Genomic DNA, 13117 nt, shown 5'->3' with positions numbered 1-13117 from the left:
CACTCAACAGACAAGCCGATACTTTCAGAAACACTTTATCCCATGAATTATTTATAGCAGCCACGGTTTGGTATGAGAGATCGTCAGACATACGGAGGAGTGGACGACACAACACGCAGACGAGGAGCAACGCTGGGAATTAGAGAGCAAGGGAAAAGAGACAGATAACAAGGTTATCAAGTGTAGACAGGCATCATATGCTGAGACAGCATACCAGACCTGCATTTGACCTATGAGCTGCTGCTGGCAGAGGGCTGTGTTTGAATAATGTACAGAAACACGGGCTAACGTGATTGAATGTAGTGTCATTCATGCTCTGGTTTACCATATGCACATTTCTCCAATGTGTTTCAAGCTGATTCTCTGGAGGAAGCGATGTTTCCAATCGGCTTGCTCCAGCTGTAAGTACAAAAGCATTAATGGATGTTTGTGTTTTTTTCATTTTTAATTAAATAAAACAATCAAAAATAGCTTTTAATGCAGTTGCCTTTTCCGATTTAGATATCCATAGATAGCACATTACTTCTGACTTTTAGAGAGCTACAAAAAGTCTCATTGTCCTGTCAACTGGATAGAAACCATCCGATAGGAGATTAAAAAAAGTGAAACAAAAACAATATCCCAGTGTTGGGGATATTGATTTGTAATCGCCACCTCCTTCATACACCACTCGATAGGTTTGTAAACCTCTTTTACTTTAAAAGCCCAAAGCAACACCACAATGGCATCAGGATTGAATAAATATTGGGACATAGCGACAATTGAAATTAGATTTGATGCTCTCTTAAAACACAACATGTATTTCTACACACTTAACATGATTTTATTCCACTAGTGCAAAAACAGTTATCCAAATAGTCTTCATTTTGCAGATTTATGTTTTGTTTAAAATTGGGAGGAGGAAAAAAAAAAAAAACATGACCTCACAACAGTGCACTCAATAGATTTTCACCCTTTCAAACATCAGTAACTGACAGCAATAAAACTCAAAAGAACATCTTGTACATTAGTGTTTTTTATTGTTGTGATTGACAAACAGAATATCCTGCATATACTGTAACTGTTAGAAACCGAAGGAAGTGAAGCCAAACTCAACAAGATGACGAGTAAATACAGAAAGTCTGTCTCACGTGCTGATCGACATTTAGCGTAACAGTTAGTTTATAATAAAGAGACACTACTTGTTACTACTGTCTGCGGGCAACAGTGAAGCTCAGAGATTTACAGGCAGGTCCCGAGATAAAGCATTCGCTGAGGTTAACGCGAGTTCACGACGACTTTGACCTCTGGCCTTCGCTCGTCAAATTCTACTCAGTTCATCTTTGTGTGAAAGGGTCAATTAATGGGAATTCTCTTGAGAAATGGAGCCACACAGCCTGAACCCTGAACGCTTTTGGCCAGTGTTCAGACCTAGAATAAAATATATTGAGCAATTTTCCCTCCAGAAATTTCAGAAACCAGTGCATCTTCCCTGCTGTTCATTTCTTGAGCACTTGAAGGAAAATTTATATATTCCCAGTACCCCCCCCCCCCCACCCCCCCCCCCCCCACTGCTCCATTAATCCCAGCATTCCTGCATCCCTCTGATCCACCGGTGGGACAGGTCAAGAGGTCAGAAGGCCATGCTTAGCATACAACCCTCCCCAGAGACCCTGACTGCTCGGGATGTAGCCTGGACTTGACCCACCCCCCCACACCGCCTCACTTTTGACCCCTCTAACCAGGACCCAGGGACAGACAGAAGGGTTCACGGTCAGGGACTGTGTTTGCTCAATGTCATGAGTGGACGCGCACGCACAAACACACAGTGGCCGTCGTCATCCATCATCTGGTTGTGTTTTAGACTCCGTCAGCTTCTGGGTGTCAACACAGACACTATTGATTTCCCATTCATCTCCTCCGAAGACCTCCAGGAGAGGAAAACCCAGTGGACCAGTGGAGGGCCGGCTGAAGACAGGAAAAAATAAGGAAGCAAGGTAAAGAAAAGAGCAGAAGAACATTGAAAAAAACAGTAACGTGATATACTCCATGGCATGAAAACTTTGAATGGGATGGGTGAAGGTATAAAAGGCAAAGAAAAATCACAAGAGGGCAAAAAAAATAAACTGGACATAGCTGAGAGAAAATGCATTAAAAAAAAAAAGTAAAAAATGACAGAACGAAACTGATCTAAACAAAATGTTTTCTACTTTCATTTTATAAATGGTAAAAATAAACATTGAAACCTCTGGCAAAAAAACCTGACATGTAAACCTGATTTAAGTTCAGGCTTTTAAAAAGCAAAGTAGTAGATCTTAAACAAAACGTATGAATGATATAAAAAAGTAGAGCCAGAGAAGTAAGATGCTTTAAAAAAGAATCTGAATTGTCGAAGATGATCTGTATTTGTTGATTCCGTTCTGCGGCAAGCCCGATAAATCTCCTTGATTCTCACACTTTGAATCTCCAGAATATTGAGTTCAATCAGTGTTTTTCAATATATTGGAAAAAGTGTATGCAAACTCGATAGAAAACACAAATTAGATCCACGTCAAATCCAGGAAGATAAACAGGAGAAAAAGAAAAAGGTTACAGTGTCAAAAACGTAGATATTTTGTTGGAAGGGGAAGAAAATTAACTCTCTAGTTTGTGAAGGTTGTAAACACCCGAGCGAGAGGGACCGGAGAGGGATTCCATTAAAAATCTTGTCTTATTTGTTACATGCATCAAACGATGTTACATTTAACTTGGTGCCAAAACAGCAACGTGTTCGTCCAAATATTGTCATTTTTGTTTATTGTAAAGAAAGTATCCTATCATATATACACGTACTCTCCGGTTTTAATTTGGATCCTTTTTAAGCATCCAGTGGGAGGTGTTGGATTGTTAACACATGTAGGTGTATTTCTTGAATCAACTGTAAAATATCCCATAGTTCTACCTTTTCTCTCAGCCTGTGCAAAAGTGGCAATGGTTGGGGGTTTTTTGGGTTTAGTTTTTTCCTCCCCGATTTATATTTTCTTCCAGTGTGCACGTGGGCAGTGTGTAGCTGCAGGAGGACGGCCTGTGTGAGAGTCCCCGGCCATGCTCTCGTCGCCGCGGCGAAGCGGAGGCTGGCGGGGGGGTGTGGGGGCATTTATCAGCCCTCTAAGTGGCTGTGGGAAAAGCAATGCTCGCTGGGAGCCGAGCTGACAGCAGTTTTCCTCGGATCGATCTGCAGCGCTGCTCCAGTTTATGACAAAAGAGTTCACGACACGGCAGTCACAAAGTCAATACCGTGATAAATACTCCCCCTCCACTCGCTCCTGTCCGCCACTTTACCAGGCATTTGGCCTGACAGTTATTACTCCCGCGGTAAATCCACTGACCAGAGGGGAGGAAAAGGGGAAGAAAAGGCACTCGGCTCCAGGTCTCCACGCTGGATTTATGGACCCAGGTGGACCAAGTTTACTTAATTCGAAGCGAAGATATAAACTTTGATAGTTGCTCCTGTTGCTGGCGAACCATCGCTACAAACAACCCCCCCCTAGGAAATAGAAGTAAAACTTAAACACGCCTACTCTACATGCTCGCAATATAAATTCATGCACACATGCAAATGAACTCACGAGGGTGTTTCCAGCTTTTTCTAAGCATGTAGACGACTGTTCATACATCCAAAATAGATTCATAATATATCCCCGCCTTTTTTTTTTTTTCTTCTCTGAGAGCCTAATTTAAATAACGATTAGCGAATAAAATCGGGGATTAAATCGAGCGCCGACACACACACACACACACACACACACACACACACACACACACACACACACACACACTTGTTTGTTGCCGCCTTGACCGACTAACACCCCGAAACTTTGCGTCGCCTGCTCGTCGCATTACTGCGAGAAGATCCCTGTAGTTCAGTTTCTCCACAAACGGGAGAAATATTAGGTGTTTTGTAATTTGCTACAGATCCTTGCCTTAGCGTTAATCCAACATGTAAAATCCCTTTACAGTTAAAAGTAGCCTTATCCCGGCGTATGGCTGGGATCACAGTAATCAACACAGCCGATTATGCAGATGGAAATTACACTGGTACATATGAATATTTTCAATTATTCGGCACCTAATAATGCAAGTCTGGGGTGAGATTAATATATTTTATTTAATAATGTCTTACAAACAAGGCATCCTTCGCACGATGAGTGGCAAGTCAACGTGTTGCAGCATGACTCATAATCCTGTTAGAGGTTGAAGAACACATAAGATCTCATTAAGATTGAAGATTGGAAAAAGGAAAAAAAAAAAAAAAAGAAATTGGCACGGACAACTGCTGCACTCTGCATCCCATCATGCAAAGCATTGCACTGGCTGTGACCCACATGGCTCCGGCACAGACTGACACCGAGTGAGTTGAACGTAATCTAAATACTGACACTTAGCCAAGCATTAAGGACTAAACGAGACAAAATCTCTCGCTTGTTTCGCTAATTTTAGTCCCTTCCTGCGTTCTAGCAGCCATCTGGAAAGAAGCTGAGTGCATTTACTTAAACGCACTTCTAGAGTCCCTAATTCGCTCAACATGTAAGAGTTTACAACGATTAGCCACAACAGCACAATCAATGACAGGAGACGTGGATAACATTGATTATCTCATCCTCATAGCACCTGTTGGGGGATGTTTTGTATCGGGCAGTAATGAAACGGTCATTTCTTTAACCCTTATGTGTCGAGGTCCAGAATATGTGTAGAATAGAGGTTTGATGTTGTACAGAGTTTCTGTCAGGCAGGGAATAATTCCTCAGGGTTTCAGAGAAAGACGACAAAACAACCCTGCAGAGGAAGCACAAGGCTCGAGACTATATCTTTGGATGTTACTTTAATATGGACCACTATTCTAAACATTGCACCTGACCTGCAGGACCAATTAATGGCCGTGGGATTCCCTCATGGCTTTGACCTCTTTCAGGAGGATGTTCAGATGTGCTATGCTAAACTTGACAGGGTGTGAATGTTCAGCGAGCCTTTAGATTCCTCCAACCTGAGTAATCCCTGGCAGGATACATGCAACCAGCGGAAGCTGAAAGGTTTCAAGCGTTTCAATCACTTGATGAAAATTGTTAAATTGGTTTATTTTCTGCCTCATCTCACTCCGTGCAACCCCATGGTAGTTCTGGTTTTGTTCTCTAACAGTCGTCTAAATAATGTTTGTAGGTCCTTTCACTACATATTCTCACTTTACAATAGGAAATACCCTCCATAGCATTAATCCCAATAAGATTTCAAACCCAAACGGGTAAAATCGGCGCTCGGAGCCACTCAAACACAAACGTTTTGAAAACCGCTCATAAGGTGGAGCTTTTTGAAAATGCACCTACTCAGTCTCAAAAATCAGAGCAAGTCACTGGTATGATACCGCTGCAAACTAAGTGAAGGACACGACTTTGACAGTAAATACTGAAAGATGTGACACTGTGAAGGAGCAGCGATAGGAGTGGTCTCGACGTTCTCGGCAGATATGTCTTTTGCTGAGCAGCTAAGTGGAATATTTGGCATTTGTCATGTCGTGGCAAACTTTTGTAATTATGTTTCTGTGCTGATTCTGAATCTGGGTTTCTCCCGGTATCATTGAGACTGACTCCCTCAGCCAGCCAGCATTGAAAGATGACCACTTCTTCCCATACTCCTTCACTGATCACACGCTGATTATCTTATTTGTCATTTTACACGATACTGCGACTGCAGTCGAAGAGAATCTGGTTAGGTACCACTCACTCGTGCCTATTCTGTCGGATTGTTCACTGTGGACCTCAAAAGGACCAGGAGATGCTACGGGGGAGTTTTCACCCTGGGGGCAGTAAGAGTAAATGGGGTGGGAGGTTATTTGAAAATGGAGCAGCGTAACTGCCTGGAAAATAGCCAGCGAGTCTAAACAGAGGAGCACAGCGGCGTGTTACTATGTGTGTGTTTCTGTTGCCGTGTGTGTTTGATAGCAGCGGGGATCAGAGAGCACCGAAGGCAGGAGGTGCTTTTTGTAAAAAAAAAAAGGAACAAAAAAAAAAAAACAGGCGATTTTGGCCTGAGGGATGCTATTGATGTTGGAGATAAGTGGACAGAGGTTAAGCCTCCATTCACACCTGGTGTTAAACTGCAGATCTGTATCTGGATACATTCTGATAAAGAGAAACACATGGGGATGGCAGTGTTTGCGGCGCACAGGCCTGCTGCAGTACGAAGGAGTGGAGAGCTGCCAGGGTCAGTGAGAAAACAAACGCTCATGTGGTCCAAACGGAAACCAAAATACTTCAACGGGATCAAGAGGTTTTTCCCTTCTTAAGCCTTTGTGAGTTCATTTGGCCGAGCGAGCGGTGGGAACATTGAAGCTGCAGTTTGCAGTGTCGGCTCAATTGACTTCTCCTTCGGTCCGTAGACGGTATGTAAATCGTGCTTCCGTTGAGAGATGAAGTAGATTCATTTATACATGTTGAGTGTCACTGAGGATACTGAGATGAGGATTTTCAAGAGTAACCAATAGAACACATAAGCCGGACCATTACAATGTTCTTTTTGCTTTAATCGGCATGTGAAAATAATATTTTGAATACAAGAAAAACGGATTCAAAACGATTTAAGCTGGTGGAGATGTAGCCAGGAAAGTGTTGAGTCTTGATATTTTGTCATATTCATGTTTTGGTTAACAAGAAGCCAGTAGGACAAGGACAAATCACAGTAACCAAGAAAAGTCTTGGACTGTGGGAGAACACGCAAACTCCACCTGGCAAGGAATCAGGCCGCTTTTCATTGTTAAACAAGAGCATTGACCTCCGAAACCTAATTTACACCCTCGACAAACATCCACCCTCCGTTACTTATAAACTCTCATATGACCACTTTCTTCAGTAAGGAGTAATCCAACGTGTTACTATTTCCAAACCAGTAATCAGATTAAAGTTACTTATCCAGATCACTGTGCGTTAATATTGTCGCGTCCCGCAGGACGACTTTCTTGTCCGTAAAGCTGATTTGGTTACATCTTGGACATGACGCCGGTCCATGACAAGGCGCGTACAGAAAAAAACACTCAATCACACACCCTCAAACACTGCGATTTGGTGTCACTGACGGAACAAAGTAGATTCCAAATACGACTGGGAGGAAATCCATACTTGCACAAGGAGATCATGCAAACTCTGTAAGGAAAGGCCTTGAATCCAGAACCAAACTTCTGACACCAGAGATACAGACAACTGACGAAATGTTTAAAGTGTCAGTCAGCTGTGAGCTGTCAACCTTGTATGTGTCTGGATACCTTTGTGTGTAAATCTCTCCACCACTCTTTTGGGTTTTTTTCTCTTCCCAGTTTTTACCGAAGCCTCCAGAGTCGGCGAGAGGCAGAGAATAACAGAAGGAAAACACAATAGTGAGAAACAAGAAGAGTGGAAGAAGAAAGAGAGATGAGAAAGAGGCTGAGAGATGAAGGCAGAGATTTTTCTCCCAAGTTTGACTGCGGGCGAGACGGCAAGCCGTAATTAATTACCACAGACAGGTATGTATTAAAAACAATATTCCGACTCAGTGAGGCCTCGGAGGTCTTTGCACCAATAAAAGGATGTATTCATCAGATGAGGTGGGAACCATGTCCACAGAAACCTTCATGAAGGGGGACGGCGCTGCCTCGTGTGCTTAATTTATATCAAAATCCCTGCATAAACTGGAAGGTTGTAAAAAGTCCCAATTAGCCATCTGCGATTGTCTGGAGGAGGTTTGATGTATGGGCCTATCAATACAGCACAACTGCAGGCTGGGGCTGTAATATCAAACTGTAATCCAGGGTGCACATGGTGAATAAGCACCCATTGACTCTGTGTGTGCTTTTACAGACCGTTAGGGAGAGCTATTTGAGTAGTGCGCAGCCATGGAATCGGCGGATATAAAAAAAAGTGGCAGATGACGTAGGCAGTAAGCGTGCATTTATCCGCTGTAAAGTTTGACACGGTGCTTTGAGATTTTATCCTCGGGTTGTTAAATGGTTTACAGCTGACATGCTAAGGTTAAAGGAAAAAGAAAACATCCGGCAGTTTTAGACCGCTGCATCCACATTTATCAGCGTCTGCAAGGGGTCGCCTTTGAAAATCAGTGCATCAGATGTGTGTTCCTCAGAGGGAGAACATAGAAGTAGGGAATTTAAGTTTTTTTTTTTTTTTTTTTTTAAGAGGCCAAAGAGCAGGAAACAGGAGGACTGACAGCATTGATAAATGAGGAGAACATAAAGAGTTGAGAAAGGGGCAAGGAAGAAACAAATTCCAGGTGACCAGAGTTAGGAGTCATACGTTAGAAGAATGAAAGAGGATCCACCGTGGACAGTCCTTAACGCAGCGAGACAAATAGTCACCTACAGGCACTTTAATGAACCAAACATGCAGGCCTTTGGATTATCGTAGCCGGAATACCCAAGTAAACCCAAGCAAATAGGAAAAACAAGGAAACTTCAGACGGAAAGACCCCGGAATTAAAGGTTAATTAGTCATTGTTTTATTTTTCAAATTGTTTTGTATTATGATCTCGACCCTACACTGCCCAGCAACATTTCACCCCTTATGTGGTTCAATTATTCTAATTCTACCCGTTTGAGCTAAATAGAGTTGCATTATGTTAATGCCACAATTGCAACGTCCAGCCTGTCGGTTAGTCTGGTGATGGGAGATAAGGCGGCAGGACTCCGCAGATCCAATAAAACATCCTTAGTCTGTTACATTGTGACTTCAGTGATGCACCTCAATGCTTCTTTATGGAGTTACGGGGTCACACCCCCAACATTAACTGTGAAGGGTGTTAGTGTCCCACAAGGCTGCTTAGGAAATGAGTGGGTGTTAACACAACATGAAATGTCAGGAGACATGTTGGGCTCTTCATTTTGCCCAAGGACAATTTAGAACATAAACAGAAGCAAGTGATTGATGAGCATTGTGTCCACAACTTTGTAATCCAGAGTGAGCCTCTTCCGCTGCTTCACGCGAAAAGACACAATCATCTTTTAGAGAATCCGTCCATGCCGATATGAAACAATCTTCTCGTGATTCCATTCCTTCGATCCATACTATTAACACACCTGTTTCCTCTTTCTGCTAAATAGATCGTCGCGGTTAATGCAGAGCTTTATTCTCTGGAACTCTTGAGTGTTTCTGGTGCTTTGATTCAGGCTCGGCCGACGCAGACCGAAGTGACGTCACTTCAGCACATTGATTAAACTTCTCACGGCTCCATCTGCAAACACTAAAAGGCTTTCAGCAAATTTCGCAGCATCTGAAGTATCCTCGGCGTACAGTCCGGTTTAGCAGCTGGAGGCGTGTGGCTACAACTCGTGGAAACCTTCCTCAAGCCAAACGACGACTACTTAAGTTCATAATGAGCTTCGGAGGTGAATTGCCAAACAAATCTTCAGTTCAACACCAAATGCACTGGGGGGCTTCAGGAGACACTGAGGACCTGATGGTGGAAGGCTGTGTTTGTTTAAGCTTTTCCACCTGAAATTCATCACTTTGAAATTAAAGTGTAGTGTTTTACTGAATATCGTGTCTCGTGACTGACAGTAAACACAAAGGGCCAACAAGGTCCGTGTGTCGAATGTTTCGAGAGCCACTGGCAAATACTTCAACTCACCACAGGAGGGGATTATTTCTAATTTTGCTATAAAAAATTGATTAAACAAAGTGACACTATGTATTTTTTTTTTAAAAAACACGCATTTGAAACTGAACTAATTCAAACAAAATTAGGTCAACTTGAACTTGTGAAAATAAGCTATAATGCAAATGTGGAGGTGAAAGCGCAATGATACGTTTCTCACGTGTTCTGGTGTACTGTACTGGTTTCGAATATTGTCAAACTATGAATTCCTTTGAATACGCAAAGACGGACGAATCCATAATGAAAAACGTCACATTTAATTCTGTGTCTTTTTAAAAAGAAAGTCTCAATATGTTGCTTTCAAACAATGAAACACATCCTCTGTTTGCATCGTTTTGAAGCTTTCTTTCATCCAAATTCACCCCCACGTCACATCTTTGATGCTAATGCGACTCACAGCTGCGTCCCTGATGTAAAAACTCAGATGTCGGTGTTTTGAAGGTCGTGTTCAGACCTGGCGTCAAGGTCGTTGGATCACCAGAAAACGGCTGTTAATGTGAGAACGGGCCCGTAATGCCTTACTAAAACACTGAAATCTACAATAGATAAATTAAAAACGGCTATGATGTTGATGACACAATTAACAGTGAGTGCCGTGACTGACTGATCATGGCCCATGAGCCAAACTGCATGTATGACACCCGTAAATAGAATTGTAGCATTTACATATTTTTCCAAAACTACTGTTAAACCAATCATTTACACACAACTCTTGAAGTAATATGACACTAATAAAGGTATTTAATAATTTAATATTTAATAATAAGCATCCAGAGTGTATTATTTTTTTAGGTGTAGTGATGTCTGTTTCATGCCACCACTATTGTTTTCTTTTATCATTTTTACTTTTGCCATAATAGTTAAGGATTAACAGAATTAGATCACAAGTCCATCACCTCCAGCCCCTCACACAATATATTTACAGCTTATTATTATACAATTAGATATACTAATACAGTCCAACTTCACACGGAGACTTGGTAGCCAAGAGGATAACAAATCAGACCCCAAAAAAAGGAAAACAATGCGGAGAAAAAGGCACAATAGAAGGGGATGAAAAAGGAGAGAGTGAGTGGAGGGTTTGGAGTTTATTAGCTTTAAAAGCTAAATGGAGGCAGTCATAGAGGGGAGGGTTGGCGAGCGGAAGAATTGGTTTACAGTGTTGAGTTTTGTTCCTATTTCTCCTATTACCAGGGACGGGGGGAGGGAAGGGGGTGGGGGTGGTGGGGGGGTGAGAAATGGAGACGGAGAGAAAAAGGACCATTCCTGAGGTATTTGCTTCAGGCGGCTCGAGCTGCGAGTCAACGGAGGAAACAAAGGGCCGAGAAAACACTGTCACTTGACCTGCACACACACACGCACACGCACACACACACACACACACACACACACACACACACACACACACACACACACACACACACACACACACACACACACACACACACACACACACACACACACACACACACACACACACACACACACTCTGCAGCAGTCCGCATGGTCCCAGGTTAATATGGTGGCACCTCCTCCTCATCATTACACAGATGGCCACGCGAGAACTTAATTCTTCCTCTATTGACTGAGTTTGCGTCGCCAGTCCCCGCTGTAATGACTGATCCATCACCAAACCTACTGGAGGCTCAGAATGAGCGACGTTTGCTCGCTATTAGCAGAGAGAGAGGGGGGGGTGGGGGGTCCAGACAGCAAGAGGAATGAGATCTAAAAATACTACACCTGCATAAACGTGGCATGTATACATCTACATAACAAGTCCTCATAGATTTTCTAGGCATCAATTTCCATATATTTCCCTTTGATTCCCTTTTGTTATGTGACTTGGCTGTTTTACCCTTCAGTGTTTAACAACACTGTATTACACGTGTGAAATCTTGAAAATGAAGTAAGACAAAGGTGCTGAAGGCAACATTTCAAGGACACAAGTGGCTAAAACAAGAAACACTGGATGATTATGCAAAAGTTGTCAAGATTTTTATTTATTTATTTATTTTTTGATTCAACTAAGGTAACATGAGGTCTCATCATTTGCATTCTTTCCCGTCAAGGATTTGGAAAGACCTCCTCTTGGTCTCATAAGTTGTTTGTTTTTAGCCATACAAGCAGTATATTCAGCAACATGCACATTGGCCAGAAACCCTTGAAATAGATGTGGACGCAGTGGACAAGACAAATATATGTTGGATTAGACGAGCTGGCTCAAATAATTTTTTTTGTTGTTGTTTTTTTAGGGAGTGATCTAATTTAACCGGTTCTGGCTTGAAAAAACAACAACAACCTTGTTGCAGTTCATCTGTGGAGAGAGTGATATGCTCTGAACAAACTCTTGTGCTTTCTAGGGATAGTTGTCAAGCATCAATGATAAACGCACAGTGTGTTTTCATGCTGTCCCTCTTGAAACTACAAAACATTAATGTGTGTAGTACTCATCACCTCAGATTCAGGGGAAGATACGTTCTATATTTCATAATTACATGACATCAAATAACAAGATCTATGGATGCAAGGTGTTCGCACATCACTAGGAGCAACTTAACTTGGGGTTAATTGCTTTGCTTTAGGACACTTTGACATATATACATGTCTAGATGGGGGATCAAACCCGCAACCTTACTATTGGAAGACAAGCCACTTTTCCAATTGAGCCGAAAACGTAATCCATGGAGTAATCTCCTTTATACAGGTCTCTGTTGGTCTCTTCAACATAGTGACTCCTGGCGCTAATTTTTCTCCTTTAAACACTTTATAAGCTCTCGGCGAATCACTGGCCGATAACAATGCCACCGGAATAAATCCATGTGCTTTCAGCTCAGCCCTCAGCATTGTTACAGAAATTGAGGAAGCTGTGTCACATGATACGTGTCATAAATGTATTCAAGTGCGCAGCCTATTGACAGCCTATTGGTCCGATGTTAAAAAAACAGAACTGGCTTTTAAGTTTTGGCACAGCCTTAAGAGCCATTTGAATCCAGCGATGTAACAGCGTTTCCATGCTGCTATGGGAGGGGAAACTCGTTTCATAAGATTTACCCCCATTTGGGGAGATGTCATTGTTACTTTTTAGTTATTTAATTGTAGATTAATTCACAGTTTATTCTCCAATGAGACCTGTTTCTATAGAAATCCGCTACGATGAAGTGAAACTATTGCTAATTGCTAAATTGAAAGTGCTGCTTTTTTTTTTTAAGGAGCCCTGTGAGATTTGCATGGTCTAAAACGGCGTGAAATGGAAATGAAGGGTTAACCGGCTGCCACAGAGGCCTGTCTCTCTTAACTCCGACAAGTCTGGACTTCTCTAGACAATTTTTCCAATAATGATGGATCCTCCTCAACGGTTGGCTATTGCTCCGTCCCCCCACCACCACCACCAACCCCCCCCCCCCCCCCCCCCCCCCAAAAAAAAAAAAAAACACCACCTCCACCCCGATGCCTCATCTTTTCTTTCACC

The sequence above is a fragment of the Lipophrys pholis genome (genome assembly GCF_963383615.2).
Source record: "Lipophrys pholis genome assembly, chromosome: 14".
Lineage (NCBI taxonomy): Eukaryota > Metazoa > Chordata > Actinopteri > Blenniiformes > Blenniidae > Lipophrys > Lipophrys pholis.
This window is presented reverse-complemented; position numbering follows the sequence as displayed.